The sequence below is a fragment of the Sus scrofa genome, chromosome 7, assembly GCF_000003025.6.
Source record: "Sus scrofa isolate TJ Tabasco breed Duroc chromosome 7, Sscrofa11.1, whole genome shotgun sequence".
Taxonomy (NCBI): Eukaryota; Metazoa; Chordata; class Mammalia; order Artiodactyla; family Suidae; genus Sus; species Sus scrofa.
In genome coordinates, this window is record NC_010449.5 from 17726994 (window position 1) to 17749861 (window position 22868).

Here is a 22868-nt window from a genome sequence, read left to right on the forward strand (position 1 = left end):
AACTTAAGAACAACTTTAAATAATTATATATAATGTATTAAATAATATAATTGTATATATTTAAATAATATATTGTAATAATATATATAATTATTTAAAGTTGATCTCAAGTTCATATACACATATATATATATAAACTCATATAAATGCACCTCCAAAAAACCTATTATAAATAAATACCCACAAAAAAAGTAAAAAGATAAAGGAATCCCAACACAACACTATCCCAAAAAATTAAAGAGGAAGGAACACTTCTGAACTCATTCTTTGGGGCCAGCACCACCCTGATAACAGAACTAGATAGTACAACTATAATTCAATAATAATAAAAAGTTATGTGGCTTCATTGAGATACTAAATGTATTCTACATTTTGCTTTTATAAGGAATATTAATTTTCACTGATATACAAGAACCAGTGGCTTTAGCTTAACAAGGTAAAAGTTCTTAGGAAGGACTGTGGAGAGACCACTCTTCTAGCCTGTGGAGCAGACTTCCTCCTCATCAACTCGTGGATGTGGTCAATCTCAAATGCTTCAGAAGGATTAGGAGGAGAAGAAGCTGATAGCTAAATTCAAGGGAGCTGATTGGGATTGAGAGGGTTGCCTCTTAGTGTATTCAAGTTTCTATAACAAAAAATACCACAGACTGGGTGGGTTTCGAACAACACACTTTATTTCTCACAGTGCTCAGCTGGATGTCAGAGATCAGAGTGCCGGCAGGATGGATGTGGTGAGGACCCTCTTGTAGGTGGTAGCCCTCTCCTAGTGTCCTCACAGGTGGAAGAGGCTTGGGATCTCCATCAGTAAGGCACTGATTGCACTCATGAGGGTCCACCTTCTGACCTAAGTATTTCCCAAAGTCACCACCCACCCATACCACTACCTTTGTAGGGGCCATCATTTCAATACATCAATTTTAGGGGAACAGAAACTTTCGGACCATAGCAGCCCCCAAAGAGAACACTTTGAGGAAGCAATAATTACAGATGTTGCTGAATTTTCATAAATTCCTCTTTATTCTGATTTCTCATATCTTTGGATAGCAAACAATGAAAATAGAAAGTATGTGTTAACCTCTTTGAATGGCAGCAGCATGAATAAGGTGAAAATATCTCAGGATGATATGAGCTTTTGAATATTTTCTCTGATTTTTCCTAACTCTTATTCATATAATTGTTATAATGATTAAAGGCTGTAGTATATATCCCTAGTACTCAGAGGACTTACAATAAATGTTAGCTCTCATCTTCTGTTTACTTTTAAAATTACTTTCTTATAGGAAGTCCCCATGTGGCACAGTGGGTTAAGGATCTGGTGTTGCTGCAGCTGTGGCACAGGTTGCAACCACAGCGCAGGTTCGATTCCTGGCCCAGGAACTTCCACATGCTGTGGTTGTGGCCGAAAAAAAGAAAGTTTAACCTTACCTTAAGAACCTACTGTATAGCACAGGGAGCTCTACTCACTATTCTGCAATAACCTATATGGGAAAAGAATCTGAAAAAGAATGGATATATGTGTATCCATTGAATTGAATCACTTTACTATACACCTGAAATTTGCACAACATTGTAAATCAACTGTACTTTAATAAAAAATATTTAAAAAGTTTAACCTTGGTTTATTGCCTAATGCATGCTAATAAGGCAAATTTTCACCAGTTGACTGTTTTGGGGATCATATAAAACTGTTCTTTTAGAATCAATTTTAATAAAATATCTCAGATTGATTATATTGTATCTTTGATCTTCTATGGTAAAATACTAGTAATATTGATACTCTATACCATTAATAATGATGCTAATACCATAGTATTAATATTGATACTAATATTATACCCATATAGTATTTTTGAAATTGAATTTTGTAAGTAGACAAAATTATACTGGGATAGCAAGTACTCAAAAAAGAATTAATGTAGGGGCTTTTCGTGGAGGTATAGCAAGCTTAAGGGAACTGGGAAGACTGGGAGCTATAGGAGGGACAGCCAGATGGAACTGGGTCCTTTAGTGGAGAAATGCAGCCACTGCCATCCAAGAGCAGAACGCAGGGAGACCTAGGAGCATATACACCCTGACCTCACTTTGCTCCTGCCCTCTGTTCTACCAGTCTCGCATCAGCTGAACTCCATGAGACACCAGAGTGAATCTGGGAAAGGAAACAAAGATTACCCAGCATCGCTGTGTATGTGTGTATACCTACATATATATAACATCAAAGTCAGGAGGCTCGTTCTAGTACCTCCACCAAGTGTTCCCCACTCTTCCCAGTGTCAGGTTACATGCTGTAACCTGATTATTTGGGTAGTCAACTGTCTCAGGGCTAAAGGTCAGAGTAGGAATTCATCATACAATTTTCAAGTTTTCCTTGTACATGGACAGTGTTACCGGAAAACCAGGTTTGCCTCTTGGTGGGTGTTGAGCCTAAAGACACAAGCACACCAAAGTTCAGGAGAAGACGGGATTTATTATTACTTACAGCAAGTAAGGAGAACACCAGCGATCTTTCCCAAGGCAGTGTCTCCTGAAACAGCAAAATCCTGGAAGTTTAAGCTGAGGGCACATACATATTTATGAAGGGGATTGGGTGGTCCACAAGGTCCAAGCTTTAATTGATTGAAGTCGGGAGGGTCAGAAAAGGTTGGTGTTGTCCTCTCTTAGGTTCCGGTAGATCAGGTGGTTGAGTACTTCAGGCTAATCTTTACTACAGAAACACAACTGGGCGGCTTTACAAGTGATGCATTATCTTTGCTATTGTTACTTCTCTTGGCTGATAACAGGCCTTGTTTCTGCCTTCTTTTGTTCCCTGAAGATCGTGAATTACTGAGACCTGTTCAAGGGGGAGCACTGTGGCCAGGCTTAGATCACAGATGGCTTAGGCCAAAAATGGCTTCTCTCATGGCAAGAAAGCCATGCCAGGTTCTCTTTCTCCAGGGTCCCCCTATCTTATCAAGTTACAGTTAGATAGCCAGGAAATGATTTAACTAGCCTGAAATTCAGTCTCTGTTCTTTGGAGGGAAAGAAAGATGGCTCCAAACTGAGATCAGATGTGAGTGGGTTAAAATTTCTCTCTGCTTCATGAGAAGGGCTGAAATCAATTCCCCTGTGAACAGGCCATCTATTATTTACCTCACTTAATCTAGGGCTCATGGCATGAGAAGTATCACCACTGGGACTCTAGTTTGCCCTTTTGACTAATAACTTTCTTGGGAGAGATCTGTTTTGCAGTGAGAGGACTGAATGTTCTATCAGATGAAAGCTTTCAGATGTTAATGAAATTGGATTCATCCTTGACCCACTTCCTAGTCCTTGGTGTTTCACCTGAGGGTGAACTCAAGGGATCACCAAGTGAGAGAGAATGTTCTAGCATGCTTCTAACTTTTGTTTTACAGGGGAAACTGAGCAACTTAGGATGTCATGTCTCACCAAGATGATAAGTAGAGTTTCATGTTTCTGAATGAATTGAGAACAAATATGAAACCTGTAACTAGTGAGCTGACAACTAGTCAGTCCCTTTCATTTGCAGGGATCTGGGGTAACACAGAAAACCTTCTCTGAGTTTGGGGAAGACCAGAGATGGTAATCTTCACCACACTGAAAAATCATACCCCAAAAGTCCCTTTGCTCCTTCAGTGAGCAGTATGTGGAGCTGTGAGGAAGGCAAGCCATCAACGCTTTTATATATTTTGGGAACCTTAAGGAATTTTTATATTGTATATGGGTAGTGTTAAGTCATATGCTATTTCCTTATAATTAAATTTATCTTTAGAAAACCTTGAGATAAGCTTGTCCTTTATTTCTGATCTTCCTTAGATTTCCATGAGCACAATGGCGATGCTATCAACTGTAAAATTTTTAGAAATCAACTGCCTGGGAAGTGTAAAGGAGAGGGCACTGAGCTGGATGTTACTGTAAAAAAATTTTAGAGAATGTTTTATCCCTTGGGAAGTAAGTATGTGGATGTGTATTTCATTTCCAAATTTTCTCAATATGGAAGCAGGCTTCTATATAATGTGCCAGAATGGTCTTTTCAAAGCATAGGCATTGTGTTTCTTTTGCTTAAAGCCCTACAAATGTGTTCTCATTTCAGTTACAATAAACCCCAAGCCACTCACCATAGTTTTGTTACTGAACAAAAGTTCATTTGCCCCATGCATAGTGAGGCCAAACAAACTGAAAGGTTTGGAGCTGAGAAAGGTTTATTGCAGGGCCAAGCAAGGAGAGTGGGTGGCTTATGCTCAAAAACCCTGAACTCCCTGATGATGGGCTGCAGGGAGTGGAGTCTTCTGATTGGTTGGTGGTGTGGTAACGGTGGTGCTCCAGGCATCTTGTGCTCAGCCTGAAGTTACCATCCTCCACCTTAGTTCCTGCAGAACTCAAAGATATTGTTAGTCCTCAGGGAGGAACAGGACTCTACCCCAAGGCTATACTATTGTTTCTTGACTGCTCCTCCCTTGTTTCTGTATTTTTCCTCCCTTGATTTAACAACCGTTTGAATCTGCTCTTTGGAACTCAGAGAAGGACAAGGAGGCTGAATAACACCTATTTCCTACAAACCAGTAACAGGGGGCACAGAAAGCACTGTACCTAGGAGCCCGACAAGGTCTTCCTCAGTTAGTATCAGTGTTGAAGGCCCAGCAGAGTCTGGTTCCTGCCTGCCTGCTGCATGTCATTTACAGCCCTGTTTTCTTACACTGTATTCTAAGAATTCTGAGCCCCTTGTTGTTCCTTGAATGTGCTGACCTTGTTCTTGCCTCAGGGTCCCCTCTGTCTGCATAGCTCTTCTCTCAGCTCTTGGTTTTTGACATTTGATCATTTAGGTGCATGTACAAATGTGACCTCAGCGGAAAGGCAGTCCCTGGAGACTTTTGAAACTGGTGCCTCATCCCAGTCAACCTTACTCTCTAATCCCAATTCGTGTTTTCTTCAGAGCACATACATTAAGGGAACTATTTTTATTTGTTTATCAACAGGCATACTTCAGACATTCTTTGGGTTCAGTTTTGCAATAAAGCAAATATTGCCATAAAACCAGTCACATGAATTTTTTGGTTTCCCAGTGTATATAAAAGTTATGTTTACACTAAAATCTATTAAGTGTGCAATAGCATCATGGCTAAAAAAGCAATGTACATACCTTCATTAAAAATGGCACAGATAGACTTGTTGGTGCAGGATTGCCACAAACACTCAAGTTAAGGGGGGAAAAAACGCAGTATCTTCAAAGTGCAATAAAGTGAAATGCAATAAAACAAGGTATGCATGCATGTACCTATGGTTTGTCTGTCTTCTTTGTAGAATGCTATCACCTTGAGGGCAAAGAATTGTCAGAGAACAGTTTTATCTCTAGCACAGAAGGTAAATAGCTGTTTTGCAATAAATAGCACTTTGAGTGGATGAGTGTTTGCTCCTCTGAATTGAAGCCCTGCCTCCGAATTCTTCTTCTGGTTTTATCTTTAACCTCAAAACAAACATAACTTGGGTTCAGTTTTATGTCCTTCAACTTTAGTTGACCACCAATAACTTTCTCTGAGCGTCACACTGTTTCCAAGTGGCTTGAAATTCTTCCAAGCTGCTTCATATGTCACAACTGTATGTGTAGCCATATGAGAACTGACGATGAGCTTGATTAAAATGTTTGGGTGCTTGAGTGGCAAAATTTAACCAGTGTCATTGAATATGACTAAATGACTCTCAGATTGACAATTGGTCTTTATACTTAGCATGGTAAAATTTTTTGCATTGTGCAATAAAAGAACATTTACTAGTCAACATTTTTCGTTCTTGTATTTGTGTAATACTGCAGGGGACCCCAATCTTTTGTGAGATTCTCTGGGATTATAAGAATTTAAAGCCAAGCAAATACTGAAGAGAGGAAAAGATAACACTGACATTGAGTTCTGTTAGTAAAGTGTCCCATGAAAGGAAGGGTGGGACTTAAAGAGTGTGACTCATGGGTCATTTTCTATATATTTTACCACTTCTCTGGTGTGGGCACAGATTTATCATATGGATGCCAATCACAGCAGGCTTTACAGTGTAAGGGATGCATGCCAGTGTGCATTGATCCTGGGTACCAGGATGCTAAAATCATCATGGACTCAGAAGGTATTTGAGAAAATAGTGATGCATGGAAAAAAGAAGATATGCTGCCATCTATACCACAGCTGACAGCAACACCAGGTCTTTAATCCCCTGAGTGAGGCCAAGGATTGAGCCTGCATCCTCATGGATACTAGTCGAGTTCATAATCCACTGAGCCACAACAGGAACTCCCTGAGTAAACAGTTTTCTTCATGGACTCTAAAGTTTGGTAATAAGAAATCTAAATTCTGTTATTAAACAGAATCACTAATCCACTGTGTGATGCCATGTAAATCAATATCAAATTTGCTTGTATCTTTAAATTTGGGAATACTGTCTTCCTTATTTGTTCTTATTTGTTTCAGATAATAAAGCTTCAGCTTTGAAAGTCAATAAAGCCTATTACCAATAGGAGATATTACTGTGGATAATTAAATGGGTACTATTAAGTGTTTCAGCTTCCTTTTAGATTTAGTGTGATAAGAAATGTGAAAGATGTAATGTGTAAAAATATTTTCATTAGATGTACATTTGGTTGGATAAAGAACCATTTAAACATTGTTCTGAATTCAGAATAGAAGCTATAGATATATTTATAAAACTTAACCTTACCAAAATTAAAAAATCTTTTGTTTGTGGTATCTCATGACATGTAGGTTTTTTTTTTTTATCAATGTAATGTGAATGATAGGTGAAAGCTTATAACATATTAAATATTTTCATTAGATATACATTTAGAGATTGGAAAACTCAATTTAAAAGCAATCTCTATTCAGAATATAACCTGAGTAATATTTATCAAACCTATCAAAATTAGAAAATCTTCTAATTGTTTAGTGACAAGTCTCATGACCTTTAGATTACCTATTGCATTCAATTTTATTTTTAGTCCTTTCAATTATCTTCCTGATCGCAGATATTTTACAGTGAATTAATTCTTATGTGGAAGAGTTTCATCTTCGTTGTAGGGGGTATGAGTCATTATTACTTTCATCTAATGCACAGCATTTCCCTGTAGTCATTTGGGTAATAATGAACTATTTAAGCATTTCTGAATGTAGAGAGTAGGCACAAATTTGATGGTCATTTATTTGGTGTGAGGAAAATGATCTTATAATGTTAGTGATTATGCTAATTACTTCAAAGGGGTGGATTCAGCATGTGAATGGAGAAAATGAAACATAAGAAACTAATAATGTTGCTAAAACACTCCAACAACCTCTATAAATGATTTAACTTTATGTAGCATTAGACAAATAAGTTAATTAAAATTACCTAGGATGCTTTCAGGTTAAAATTTGATCAACTTTTGCATTCCCTGGCTTTACCTTTATTACTTTCTAAGACTCTCTGAATTTTGCTATCAATATCTTATATGCCATTTTGTTAGCTCTCCACTTCAAAACTTAAATAAATCATTGTCCTTAATACCGCCTATATGAGGCAGACATTTCAGTCCCTTAGAGGGAACATGAGCATCTCTAGGTCAGCTTGCTTTTATAATAGTGTTGGGAAGCCCAAAGCCCGCATATAAATAAGCGTATTTGAAAGCCCTTGGCAGAGTGGTGCATAATGTGTAGGTAATGACGAAGATATAGGGAACTGAATTTCAATTCAGGCTGGCTAACAAACTAGAAAATGAACATAGCTAAATTAAACAAGGTTTGGTGGAGGAAAAAGAAAATCACTTATTGCTGCTCTTCTTAAAATGGATCGTGCATGTTATTTAATTATTAGTACCACTGCTCTGAATTAATTAAGCAACGAGAGCCTTGCTAGATGTTATGAAATACAGACACAGATGCAGTATAGAGCCTGGGGTTGACATTCTACTTAAATTGCCAGTAACATAAGCATGTGCCAAGTGGTCTCAGTGAGAATAAGGCAATTGGCCTGGAAAGATAAATGGGACTATATGTGGGTAATAATGAGTAACAGCGTATTGGTTTCTTTTTCTCACTGTGTGTCTCAAAATAGGTATGTATGTACATGGAGTTTCCTGACTGATTTCAAACAAACTTCCATGTGCTTATTTTATTTCTTCCTTAATTAAAGAAATAATTTACAGTACAATATTAAAAAGATGCAGAAAGAAGAAAATATATATTGTTGATTGGCAAAAAAGAACATTTGTGATTGATAGTCTCCTCTTAATGATTCTTAATGCAAATATTTGTTAAAACTATATAAAACTGTCTTAGAAAAAATGCTCTTGCATCAGTTGGGAATTCATCCAGTGTTACTGTCCTGGATTTTAAACAAATGTCACATGAATGACATTTATTTATTCAAAAATAATCAATTAAATACTAAGTGGAGAAACTTAGTTGTCTATTAATTTCCCTTTTCCCTCACTTGATAATCAAGTTTCTTAGTTTCACCTGAATGAATAGCCACTCAGATTGAAACTATGTGTTCTGTCTTCTCTTACAGCTTAGAGTGCCATCAGTGACTAGATTCTGGCCAGAAAGGAGCAGAAAAGAAGGGATGCCTCCTTAAAGGTATGGGACCTTCCTGTTTTCCTTTTTTCACTGTGCAGTAGATATACTAATATGAAACCAGTCACCTCCAGCCAGTATATCAGAGTGAAACAAACTCCAATATTGTAAAAGCTTTGCATTTTCAGGTCTCTTGGTTTTGCCAGCATAGCTGATTGGCTAAATAATACAGGTGTTATCATGAGTGATATTGAGAACGCTTTCAAATACGTGGTGGCCATCTGAATATATTCTTGAGAAAAATGTTTATTCAGTTCTTTGTCCATTTTAATTTTTTAAAAATATTTTTGCCTATTGAGTTATATGAGAGGTATACATGTATTTTGATTGTTAACCCCTTACCAGATGTGTGGTTTGTAAGTAATTTCTTCCATTCTCTATGTTACCTTTTCAGTTGTTCACGTTTTTTTATGTTGTGTAGAAGATTTTTGGTTTGATGTGGTCCCACTTTTTGTTGTTGTTGTTGCTTATGCTTTAGGTGTTGTATGCAAAAAAAAAAATCATTGCCAAGACCCGTGTTAAGAAGCTTTTGGCCTATATTTTCTCCTAGGAGTTATACGGTTTCAAGTCTTACATTTGAATCTTTAATTCATTCTGAGTTAATTTTTTTAAGTGGTGTAAAATAGGGGTCTGGTTTCCTTCTTTATATGTGAATATCTAATTTTCATAACACCATTTATTAAAGTAACTATCTTTGATCCACTGAATATTCTTGGGTCTCTTGTCAAATATTAGTTGACTGTATTTGCATGGGTTTACTTCTGGGCTCCAGATTGTGTTGCATTGGTCTATGTGTCTGTGTTTATGCCAAAACAAAACTGATTTGATTACTATAGGTTTGTAATACAGTTTGAAATCAGGGCACATAATGCCTTTAGCTTTGTTCCTCTTTCACAGGATAGCTCTGGCTATCTGGGGTCTTTTGTAGTTCCTAAATGCATTTTAGGATTGTGTGTTCTATTTCTGAAAAAATGCCATTGGAACCTTGATAAGGATTGCATTGACCATGTAGATGGCTTTTGATAGTATGACTATTTTAATAATATTAAATACTCTAATAGATGAACACAGGTTGCCTTCCAATTATTTGTGTCTTCAATTTCTTTCATCAGTGTCTTATAGATATTTTTAGCTTCCTTGGTTACATTTATTTCTAAGTATTTTATTGTTTTGATGCAATTGGAAATTGGATAAAAATATATTGATTCTCTTTTTGGATGATTTTTTTCCAATGTTGGGAGTGTGGGATATTAATGTACCCAAGCATTATTATATTGTTTTTAGGTTTGTTAGTTTTTGCTTTAAATATTTAGGTGCTCCAAGGTGGTATGCATATATTTATAATTGTTTATATCTTTATGATAAACTGACTATTATATACTGACTTTCTTTGTCTCTTTTGACTATTTTTAGCTTAAAGTATTTTGTCTGATTTAGGTATAGCAACACCTGCTTTTTGCTTATTTTTTATTTGTTTGTTTTTTGGTTAACATTTGCTTGACATACCATTTTACATCCCCTCACTCCCAGACTAGGTTATGTCTTTAAAGCTAAGTATGCAATGTAGTAGCTGTACATTGGATCTTGTTTGTCTATCCATTCAGCCAACTATGCCTTTGACTGGGGAATTTAATCCATTTACACTTAGAGTAATTATTGATATGTAAGACTTACTATTTCCATTTTGTTGTTTTCTGAATATTTTATACATCCACTGTTCCTTTTAATTTTGCTGTCCTCTTTGTGACATGATGATTTTTTGTACAGTATTCTTTGACACTTTTATCATAATCTTTTGTATAACTACATGAATGTCCTTGTTGTTATTCTGAAGATTACATAAAAGATATTTTATCTACAATATCTTATTTAAACCTGATAACAATTTGACTTTGATAGCATGCCTAAGCTTTACACTATTTAGCTCCGCCTAACTCACATTTTAGATTATTGATGCTATAGTTTATTTATTTATTTTTAATATTGTAAAGCCAAAACAACTTATTTTAGTTATGGTTATTTTTAATACTTTTCTTTTTAACACTATAACTACAGTTTAAAATGAATTACAGACCACCATTACAGTATTAGAGAATCTGACTTTGACTATATATTTGCTTTTATCAGGAAATTTCATACCTATATGTATGCTTTTATGGTGTTAATTGGCATACTTTAATTTCTGCGTAAAGAACTTCCTTTAACATTTCATATAAGGCAGGTTTATTGTCAAGAAACTACCTCAGCTTTTATTTGTTTTGGAAATTCTTTATCTATCCTTCAATTTGAAAGACAACTTTGCCAAATATAGTATCCTTGTTATTTAATGAGTTGCTTTTCTATTGCTTTTTTTCAAAATTCTCTTTGTCTTTTGACAATTATAATGTGTCTCAGTATAGGCCTTTTGAGATTTAATCTATTTGGTATCCTTTAGGCCACATAAATTGCATGTCCATTTCTCTCCCCAGATTAGGGAAGTTTTTATCCATTATTGCTTTAAATATATTTTCTGTCCCTTCTCCTTCTCTTTTCCTTCTAGGATTCCTATAATATATGCATTGTGTCCCTTTATGGTATCCCATAAGTCTGTTATGCTTTCTTTAATCTTTCTTTTCTTCTTCTTTTTTTTTTTTTAAATAATTTTTGCTCCTCTGACCTATCTTGCAGTTCACTGATTCTCTCTTCCAATTGCTTGAGTGTGCTGTTGAAGCTGTTTATTGAATTTTTCAGTTAAGTGATTGTATTTTTCAACTCTAGAATATGTGTTTTTTGGTTTTTTTTTTTTTTTTTTTTGATTTTGATGCTTTCTATTTCTTTGTTGGATTTCCCATTTTTTTTCATGCATTGTTTTCTTAATTTCATTTACTTGTCTGTTTGAGGTAGGAAATATTCAGATTTCTTTTCCAGGCAGTTCATAGATCTCTGTTTCTCTAGGGTCAGTTGTTGGAGCTTTATTAGTATTCCTTGGTGCTATGATATTTACTCTATTTTTGTATTCCTTCATTCTGTATGTTGATATTTGCATATTTGTGTAAGCAGCCTTCTCATCTAAGACTTTACAAGTTCTCTTTGGCAGAGACAGTTCTTTACCAGTTAGCTTACCTAATGGTTCTGGATAAGTCAGCTGGTAGTGTTCTTGGGAAGAGAATTATCAGGATATATTTTAGGTCAAGGTCACTGCCTAAGTAGTGCTGCCTGCTGAAACAATTGGGTAGGATTGATTTTTTTTTTTTTTTTGCTTTTTAGGTCTGCACCCATGGCAAATGGAAATTCCCAGGCTAGGGGTCAACTTGGATCTGTAGTAGGATCCAAGCCATGTCTACCACCTATACTGCAGCCCACAGCAGTGCCGGATACTTACCCCACTGAGTGAGGCCAGGGATCAAACCCAAATCCTCATGGATACTGGTTGGGTTCATTACCACTGAGCCACATTGGGAACTCCAGAATTTTTTTTTTTTTTTTTTTTACATAGAACTGCTGGCTTGGTTGCTTGCCCAAGAAGGGCTGTGGGATGGGCTCTGCAGTTTCTTAAATTCTTACCATGCTTCCTAGTTAGGGGGGCATGAATGGAAGGAAGAGACTGGACACTAAACTCAGCAGAAAGCAATGCTGTGAATTAGCTTTAATGCTGGTTTAAGTAGCAGAATGGACCCTAGGCTTATATGACTTGTTTTGGGGGGCCCCAAAGCAGGCAGATATGTGCACTGAGATCCCTAGACAGAAGGACCAACTGGCTTTGTTCTTCAGACAAGCAGAGCCACTGGCTAGGCTTACATGCCACTGTAAGCAGTCTGTAGAATGGGCTACATAGCTTTTTGAATGCTCTTCTACGGTTGGGTAGGTTTTTAATACTGTATTTCATGCTATAGATTAGCTTTCTTGCTTAGTTTGGGCCACACGACAGGCTTCAAGGCTGAGGAGTCTCCTTATTTGGGGACTAAACCAAGTACGGCTGTACACCAACTGCCTGGCCAGACAGATCAACTGACTTGGCTCTACAGGTGGCCAGGCTTTCTGCTCAAATACTGCAAGGCTCTTTCTAGGTAGTCTGGTGAGGTTTCCTGTCAGGTGGGGCTGGGGTGTCACTCAGCAGTAGACAGGACTGTGAATTAACTTTCTTGCCTGGGCAGGGCAGAAGAATAAGCTTCAGAGTTGGCAAGGCTATTGCTGAGGTCTCAAATCAGGCAGAATTGTACATGAAGCTTCTTAGCCAGATTGAGGGTTTGGCCCTGCAGCTGGGAAAATCCACTGGCCAAGCTCTCTGTTCTAGTCTACTGGACCACACAGCTTCCCAGGTGTTCCAGCTGGGCTCCACAATTGAGTGAGGCAAAATGTTACCTCAGCAGTGGGTGGGGCTATGTTTCCCTAATTGGGGAGGAAGATGGCAGTGGAATAGGCTCCAAGGCTGATAAAGCTCATTTTTTTGGGGGGGGGGTCCCATCTCAGGCAAAACTAATAGCAAATTCTATGGCCAAATAGGACTGCCAACTTCAATCTGCACAAAGACAGAGCCACTGACTAGACTCTCTGCTCAAGTGCCACTGAACCATGCAGCTTATTGGGTGCTCTGTCCAGGTTTCCTGGTCGGTCACTCAATAGCGAAGTGAAGGCTTTACTCAGTAGTGGACAAGGCTATGAATTAGCTTTCTGCCTGAATAACATGGCAGAACAGGCAACAAGACCAGCAAAGTTTATTGTTTCAGGGCTCAGTTTAGGCAGAACTGCATGCTGAGTTACCTGTCCAGAGGAGCCACTGTCCTGGCTCTAGAGAAGGCCAGACCTGCTAATTAGGCCCTTTTCTTGAGCCCTTCTGGTCTATACAGCTCTCCAGGCACTCTGGCAAGGCTTCCTGGTCAGGCAATGATGGGGGCTACACTCAGCAGTAGGCAAGGCTATGAAATAGTGTCTCTGCCTTGGGTTGGAGCAGGTGTCAGAACAGGCTCCAAGGCAAACAAGGCTTGGGATTCTGAATCAGGCAGTACCACACATCGAGTTTCCTGGCCAGATTGGGCTGCCATTTTGGCTCTGCAGATGGGAAAATTACTGGTTTGGATTTCTACCTGTGCCCTCTTATGAGTAGCAATTCAGTCTGCCAAGATCTGAGTGCTGGTTACTATAAGTGCTGCCCTTTTTATCCATCATAATCTCACCTCCAATACTCAAGCCCCATGCATTCCCCTTGCAATCCCATAAGATGAGACCTTAACGGGCTTCCCAGGAAGTGACACACAATGCTGGGAGAGTTGGGTGTCCACTGTGGACTCTCTTTCTCCCTCTGGGGAAGTCGTAGGCCCAGGGGATGCCTCTCAGTGTGATGCTGTACCAACTTGGGGGAGGGGAGATGCAGTCAGACTGCAGACATTCCTCTTACCCTTCTAAGTCTGTCCTTCTTGGTCTCCACGATCCAGGAGGATGCTACAACCTCACCCCTGTGTTCTAGAATTTATACAACAGTATCTTATCTATGAATAATTGCTGGTCTTCCTATGAAGGGAACTGAAGTCAGGAACATATTTTACGTCTTGATGATATCACCAGAACTCCATTAGTTTCTAAGGATGAAATGTAGAATTAAGATTGGTGTTAAAATACTTACCTGGCAGGGGAGATACCATGATCACGAGGGTGGTTTTCCCAGCACCAGGCTTATCCACTGCACTCCGGATGTGCTGACTCCTGCGATTTCCCCAAATGTGGGAACTCGACTGCATAATTTGTGGTAGTGGGGGACTGCATTCGTGCTGTCCCCTGAAAAAAAAAAGAAGAAAAAAAAAAGATTGGTGTTAAAGAAAGAAATTCAAAGACAATGAATCAAAAGAAAAAAACAAAATGAGGAAAATAAAATTACTTTCTTTACAGTCTTTTTAGTAATCTCAGAGTCTTTAGAGTTAAAAGGGTATTTTCCAGTCATGAATTTCATCATTTTTATATTTACCCAATAAGCAAGAAAGGTTAGACAAGAAGACTCAGAATCTGTGCCTTATATTTCAGAACTGGTATTCAACAATCCCAATGCTATCATGGAAAATTCTCTTCCACATTTTTATTTTACTTTGTAAAAATTCATCATTTTTCCTTAGACCCCTTACACAAGGAAGAAACAAAACCCACTTTAGCATGCATGCCCCTTATCTAATTCAGTATATTGTTCTCTAGAAACTGATTCTAAGATTTTAGTGGAGTTCTGTTGTGCAGCAGTGAACTAAAACCCAACTGGTATCCATGAGGATGCAGGTTCAATCCCTGGCCTTGCTCAGTGGGTTAAGGATCTGGCTTTGCCACGAGCTGTGTAGGTTGCAGATGCATCTCAGATCCTGCATTGCTTTGACTGTGGCATAGGCCAGCAGCTGCAGCTGTGATTCGACCCCTAGCCTGGGAACTTCCACATACTTCAAGTGCAGCTCTAAAAAAAAAATAAATTAATTAATTTAAAAAAAGATTTTAGCAGAGTTCCCATTGTAGCTCAGTGGATTAAGAACCTGACTAGTATCCATAAGGATGCAGGGGTTTGATCCCTGGCCTAGCTCAGTAGGTTAAGTTTCTGGCATTGCCATAAGTTGCAGCATAGGTCTTGGAGCGGCTGTGATCTGGTGTTGCTGTGGCTGTGGTATAGGCCAGCAGCTGTGGCTCTGATTCTACACCTAGCCTGTGAAACTCCATATGCTATGGGCGCATCCCTAAAAAAAACAAATTAAAAAAAAAAAAAAAAAAGAAGATTTTAGCACATGTACACAAACAGACTAGTTTTCCTAAGATCAAGAGTGTTCTGATGGAATCTTAGCCTCTTTCTGCCTGACATGGAACATTGCCTTCTAGCATCTTTGGTTATCTTTTGCTCCCATGTAACTATTTCACTTAATAAAACATACACACATGCACACACATTTTTTTCCTCTAAGTTTGTTTGTTCTGAGCTATTCTGAGTTTGTAAGCTTTCCTATGCTGTACCCGCTGCCATTGATCTTTTAACCACGTTTAATAGGGTTTAGGGTCTAAGCAATAACTGGCTTCAAAATTTCTTGCTTCACAGATATTAAACACACACATAAGCATATTTTTATATGCAAGCGCTTGGGTCTCCAAGCCATCCAGCCCAGGATCCTTGTCCCTGCTGCATATTTCTCTGTCTTCCTCCACCATGGTTAAGTGACCACATACTCTCAGCAGAGGAGGGAAACACCCAGAAATCTGTCATGTCATATCACATCCAAACGTCTGGGAACATTGCTGGTGGGGAAAAAAAAAAAAAAAACGCAAAACAAAACTGGGCCCTTTTGCTTCTGTTTCCTTCCTGTTAAAATCTAATAACCACTTGCTGTCTTGTAAGACAAGATAATTGAGGGGTGACTTTTTACAGTCTCGAGGCGAGGAAGACCAACCCAATGAGAGAAGAGAATGAATACTAGAATTTGACCGTAGCTCCATAGCACTCAGGACAAGACTGGCAAGATCCCTGCGCATTTCTAGGTGGCTTTGGACTGTGTTAACATCAGCAGTCTCCTCACCGACACCCTCCCGTGTTAACATAGCCTAGAAATGGTTTCTCCAACCCTGTCACTCCTAGCTCAGCTTTCATTAAATGACTTGGATTCCTAGATCTGCTTTACTAGATAACTGATTGTGTGATAATTGTCAAATAATTTATTCTATTACCCTGGTTAAATCAAGGGCATTGACTAGATAATCAGGCTCAGCTCTAAGTTCATTGACATGGACTACGGAATTTAATTGACATGGAAAAGAAGGTCCAGACAGGTTACTTAGCCTGTGTTTATGGTCCTCGTTACCAACAGAGAGGGGACAGGATGCTTGATGTAGTAGCCTAGGCTTTAGCGGTCATCACTCTCTCCGTATGGTTTACATTATGTAAAATATTGAACTCGAGGTGGCTTTCCTCCCACTACTTGATATATTTTATCAATATATTTCTATCAATAAATGTTTAAGGATTGAAAGCTCACTTTAAACCAATCTAATACGTCAAATTTTGATGCAAAAAGTAAATAGAAAATGTCAAATACAATTGGCCCTTGAACAGCACATATTTGAACTGCACAGGTTCCCTCATGTGCAATTATTTTTCAGTAGTAAAGGCACGATCTCTGGTTGGTTGAATCTGCAGAGATGGAGGAACCATGGATACAGAGGGTTGACTCTAAGTTATATGTGGATTAAACCCCTCATTGTTCAAGGGCCAAATCAACAATAACCTTTTGATTTTCCATAGTAGTTTTATTTATTATTGCTATTTCAGCAGTAGATAAGTGATTCCCAGAGGGTGGTTCCCAAATAACCTCTCCCCCTAGATCTCCTGAGACATCCTAGGAAAAATCATGATGCTCAGGAGACAATTCACGATCGATCCCTTAGGAATTTCTGAGAACCACAGCAGAGAGGATAGCATTACAGAAATAAGCCTTAAGCGGTTTCTAAATCTCTTTAGTCATCACAGTGGGTATTTATAAGTTAATTTTATGTTATTATCTGAGAAACAGAACTTTTAAAAACAATGGGAAAATACTGCATGTGCACATATAGACAAACAGTGTGTAAAATGGCCTTGAAAATGACTTGTTTATCAGCCTGGCACAGGACTAATTGATCAGGTGACTAGCGAAGCATCTCAATTCCAAGAGTTTACTAAAGCAGAAATATTTTTAAAATGTTCTAAGAGTAACTATTGTATATTTAAAATCTATTAAAAATGTTTAAGTACTAAAAAGTGTAGTTATGTTTCAAATTAAGGTAGAGTAGTTCTTAGTACTGAAACATTTTTTAAAAAAATATCCGCCAAGTCCTTGAAAGTATTTGGATATATTTGGCCATACTTTCCTTGTGGCAGGATGTGGGTCACAAAAAAATAATAATCTTTCATTTTTAAAATAGAAATATACTGATGCATAAATGTATTGCCTCTAATGTATCAGTCTGCAGGGTATTATTTTTCTCATAATAGGAAATGGCAGAAGCAGGTAACTATATTCTTCTGGTGTAAAATGGAACTGAACAGTCTTTTGCAATTACACTACATAGACCATACTGGTACTAGTGCAGGAAGCATAACAATTTGCATATTTTAATTTAGAGGTTAGGGACCCCTGTCAAAGCAACAGCTTGGACCAGGTCAGCAAGGAGAAATTGAGAAGAGAGAAATAATTGAAAAGGCAGTTCCCAACAAAATGAAATTTGTCTCGTTGTCACTTAAGGTTGTCTTCTTGTCTTTCTCAGGGAGCAAGGTCAGCTTAAGAATGAAGGGAGAATAGGGCATGGTAGATCGCTGCAGACCAAAGGATAATTTTTTTAATAACAGTGGCAATTGCAATATATATTTATGAAGGGGAGAGAAGAAGAATGCACAGAGCTTTCTGGTTAAGAGTCAGCAGGTGTCCTTTGAGTCAAGATATTGCAGACGTGTACACAGCCGATCTAAAGTTTGTCCTCAAAGACAAGCAGGTTACAGAGGAGATGAAGTCCTTAATGAAATAATTTAGTGTGACATATTGATATTGAAGGCTGGAAGGCAGAAAAGGATTTGCAACAAAATTAAGGTATGTCTCTCTTGAAATGGTTCACCATTCCTTTCTCTGAGGGCTGATATGAGATTTCATGAGTGAAACAGCCCATTTTATTTCTTTCTCCAAGTTAATGCCAAAACAGAGATGCCAATGTGAAGTTCAAGAACTACAACCACATGAAAATCTCATTGGAATACAGTCCAGAGGAAAGTCAAGTTATAAAATGTTTCTTTGGTTATGTTTTAGAGAGGTTTTAATCTTTCCAATGTCATGTGTTTTCAGTTAAAATGTACATTAGAAAAAAAAAAAAAAAAACTAGGGCACCAGCAGTGAAGGGAATTAGGCCTGGGGAATGTTAGTTTTAGATAGCGGCAATGGAGGATGGCTAGAGCTATTATCAGAGCATAAAAACGGCAGCCAAATTTCAACTCTGAGCAGGGATAAACATTGTCACAAGCATCTGAGTATATTAAAAAAAAAAAAAATCTCTTGCTTGAGAAAATGAAGATAAGCCTTTCACGTTCATGGTACAGTTTCAGCATTTACACAAGAAGCAAAGACAATACCCACAAAAAAGCCATATTCTGTGGCTGGCAAAGCTATTTGCTGTCCTAACACATGGGAAGGAATCTCACTCATCATTGTGGCTTGCTGTGACAGTGATTCGCAACTGGTGGAAGTGTGCAGATAGGCAGGGAGGGAGCATTAAATGTATGAGCTACCCCTCCTTCCTAGTTGAGAATCCAGGGTACATCATAAATCTTTAGGAGAAGAATCAAAATATTGAGGTTAGAGTCCTAGCTCTCTAGCTCTGAAGCCTTGGACAAATCCATTAACAACTCCAAAGTTTAGTCTTTTCAACCTGAAACAATACATTGCTCTACTTTACAGTTTTCACAAAACAGCATGCACAGTGGACTGTTTTAAACTGTGAAGCATGTTGTAAGTTTAAGTTCTTATTAATTGACAGAGATGAATGTACATCCTTGGCGCCTAGATTCTTGCACCCCCTCCCATCTGCTTAGTCATTTTCCCTAGAGCTAAATCTCAACCACCTATCCTTCTTGTTTGGTTCCAAGCAGATAATGTTCCACCAGCTTCTAGACACTAACCTATCCAGGGCACCTTATGAGGAGTGGACTTGTCTTCACAAGTCCATTTTCAATACGAATTACAACTGTTGCTCCAGAAATGGTCCCCCAAATTCCCAGTGATGCCTAAATTCGTTGTAATCTTTTCTCTTTAAAAAATAAAAAATGGATTAATTATAAAACATATTGAATAATGAGGTCGTGTGAAACTCATATAGGTCTGCTCAGGGGCAATTTTGGAAAGAAAGCTTACAGAATATACTTGGCAATGCTGAGCCCTCCCATTAAAAAGAAAGACCACACAACACTTGCTATGAAAATATATTATGTTTTCTTCAGAGAGCTAACACTTCCTCCTTTGTCCTGGGGGTTCTCCAGCGACTTTAGTGCATTATTGCATGTTACTTTACCTAAAGTTATTAAAACTCACAGAAATAGCCATGCAGTAATAAAATGGAAACTATTAGTATACCAATCAAACAGATATAGAAACAGTAGTGCTAAGAAAATATGACCTGTCTAAAACCTACAAAACACCGGATAGATCCAGAAATAGAATCTAAGCTGCTGACTCTAAACATTGGGCAATACTTCCTCTCTTCAGAATTATTATTGTTAATAGTCTCTTCACATAAACAACCTTCTGCTCCTTGAGGATGGATGAGATCATACAAGCCACCCATTCTTTCCATAAGAAATGAGACAGTTGTGGCCAATGAGTAATTCATAGAATGTTCTTGCGCCATGGTGAAAACACACATGTACACACACACACACACACACACACACACACACACTCACACTCAAAATCCCATTCTAGATTCAGATTGTTTTGGTTTGTTTTCTGAGATGGAGTATGAGTTGAAATGTTAATTTCAAGCCTTAGCCCACAATTTTTGCCTAAATTTCACACTCTGTCCTTTTCTATTCCAGCCTGTTCTTCCCTCCCTAAATCAGATAATGAAGAACTAGACCATGGTAGAATGGATTTTTAATAGATTTTATAATTTAGCTATTGTCACTTCCACAGAGACTGTTCATTCAACTAGCATGTATTATGGACATGAAATAGAATTTGGAAGGTTGAAAGTCATTCAGCCCTGACTATGAAAAAGTTATCTGATAGTTTAAAGTGATCACATCAGAATTACACTTGGTCTTAAAAAGATGCTGATAAAAACTACTCTTAAGAAAAAGTACTTGCAAATAGCATCTAACTATAATATAGGTGATTTGGACAATTTAGATAGATTATGTTTTTCCTGCCAAAGTGCTTCTGAGGAAAGGAGAATGGAAAAGATAGTAGTACAGAAATTGGCTCTTCTCAGACCAGCTGAAGTTATAGCCAAAAGGCCTTTTGTCCATGTGTGTAGTTTAAAAGACTGTTGGTGTACACTGGGTTTTAGGTCAGCCTGGCACAGGGGCCAAAAGCAGGTACCAGCTCTGTCTTTACATATGAAAGAGGATATTCTGGCTACATTGTTGGTAAACAGCAGTTCCTGATTCACCCCCCCCTGAGATCTTTCCATTACAATGCTCATGAAAATAGGAAAAGAAATGCAATTTCAACAACAGTGGAAACTAGGAATGTTGGTCAAAAATGTGTCAGGCAAAAGTTGGAGAGTCAACTAAGGAAAGCTGAGCCTGGAGGCAGAATGGTAAAGCCTTGTGTGTTAATAAGGTGCGGGATTTCCATCGACACAGACTCATAGAGGCACACGTCCCCCTTTCTGGTTTGTGAGAGCTCCTCAAATGGAGGAATTCAAACACACTGTTCCACCCTTTGGCCCCTCTTCAGTCTTTAATGCATCTCTCAGCTCAGTATTCCTCAGGAATGAAACACTGCCAAGGCCCCAAGGCCAGTGTGGATGTGGTAACCTTTTAGATCCAGATGTTGGAATATTTATTTGACCTATTTTTTTTTGCAATGCATGAAATAGAGACAACTTTAGGCTGTGCAGGCGAAGACTCTTCCTTTATGATAAAATAAACAGACCTTAAGGCCATGGAATTTCTCCTCAGGCTATGGATACTAACTAAAGACAAGATGGCCCAAAACCAGAAGGTTGATTGGGATTATGCACATAAAGAACTCCTGTAGCTTGAGATCTAAAAGGATGATTCTAACTGGGCCCATATAAAATTGATTAATAGCAACAGATTGATGAATACCACTCTTCAAGGACAAGAGCATATCTTCTCAAAACAAATAAGTATCATATGAAGTGATTCTACCATTTAAACATAGAACTATAGCCCTGGAAGAGAGAAAGAACTTATTTTGAAAACATTTCTAATTTTAAATAAGCTTTTAAGTTACTGTATTTATGTTCAAAAATTTTAGGAAAATAAGGTTCCTACACAACAAGCAAATTGTTAAATCATTTTTAATATTTTTATCATAAAATTATTAAAATAACAGACTGAGATGAAGAATGAATTAGACAACGCAAGATAGTGGTTGACATGGGCTGAGATCAGGGGATGGGGAGTTGTTTAATGGGTGCAGAGTTTAAATTTTGTAAGATGAAAAGAGTTTTGAAGATAAGTTTGTTACATAATAATGTGATCTTAACACTACTAAACTCTATGCTTAAAAATGGTTAAGTTGGTGAATTTTATGTTACATAGATTTTATCACAATTAGAAAATTAAAAAGAAACATAATTAGAGAGTTCCCTGGTTGTCTAGTGGTTAAGATTTGGTGCTCTTACCACTGTGGCCCAAGTTCCATCCCTGTTCTGGGAACTGAGATCCCACAATAAGCAGCTGCCAAAAATGAAAACATAATTAACTGTAAAAGAAATTAATAAATTAGATGAGGAGCAAGCTAAATAAACCATAAATAAAAAAGCTTACTGTGCAGCTTATTCATTGGATAAGAGCATGGGCTTTGTACCAAAAAATATCTAATTATTTGTCCTGGTTCCACTATTTTTCAAGTCTTTGATTTTGAAAAAGTTAATCTCTGAAAGCTTTTTTTTTTTCACCTTTAGAAGAAATACTAATAGTACATCCTTTATAGGATTTCTGGAAAAAAAATTCATTGAGATGATATATTCAAAGTGTTTAGATGGTATTTGGCATATAGTTGAGTGCTCAATAAGTATTAATTATTATTAACATACTCAAAAACTAAAATGTAATCACAGATTAAAATTATTAGAAATAATAAAGAGCTGTGTCAGCATTCCAGAAAATTGAGCTTTAAATAGTGAATAAAAACTTGAATTCTTATCTCAGAACACAGAAAAAAAAAAAAAAAAGGGAAATGGAAACAATGAGAGAAAAGGTGATAGGATTCAGAGAAAAATCTTCAACAGGCTTAACTAGTAGCATAATAAAGAAATGAAAGTAATAAATAAATTATAATAGAAGCCAAACTTCCTAAACCAATACTTTAGCATGCAGAACAAACTATGTACCAGACAGGTAAATGGAGAAAAACAGACACGGGTTTATATAGTTTTATTTTGTATTTCATGTATCTGTACTTGCAACTTTTAAAGCAAAATTGTCTTAATTCCATCCAGGCAAAGTGTTAAAAACTAACAAACAAACAAAAAGTCACAACAAACTAAACAACAAAAGTCAGAATTATTTCACAGTTTTCTTCAATGTTCTAAAAACCAATCAAGCAATGTCTGAGGCTCACAGTATCAACTGCCCTCAGAGGCAGG

At 37.5% G+C, this 22868-nt stretch overlaps 1 long non-coding RNA gene across 2 annotated transcripts in view; it reads left to right on the plus strand.

Annotated features, from left to right (window-relative positions):
* The window catches only part of LOC106504342, a 629832-nt gene that overhangs the window by 98225 nt on the left and 508739 nt on the right, over positions 1–22868 (plus strand). Inside the window, exons 1-2 of one of the 2 annotated variants that reach the window (XR_002346094.1) lie at positions 1685–3945; positions 8515–8582. This is a non-coding gene — a long non-coding RNA (uncharacterized LOC106504342). Of the gene's footprint in view, positions 1–1684; positions 3946–8514; positions 8583–22868 lie in introns of those variants that run through there. The other variant, XR_002346093.1, reaches the window with a different exon arrangement.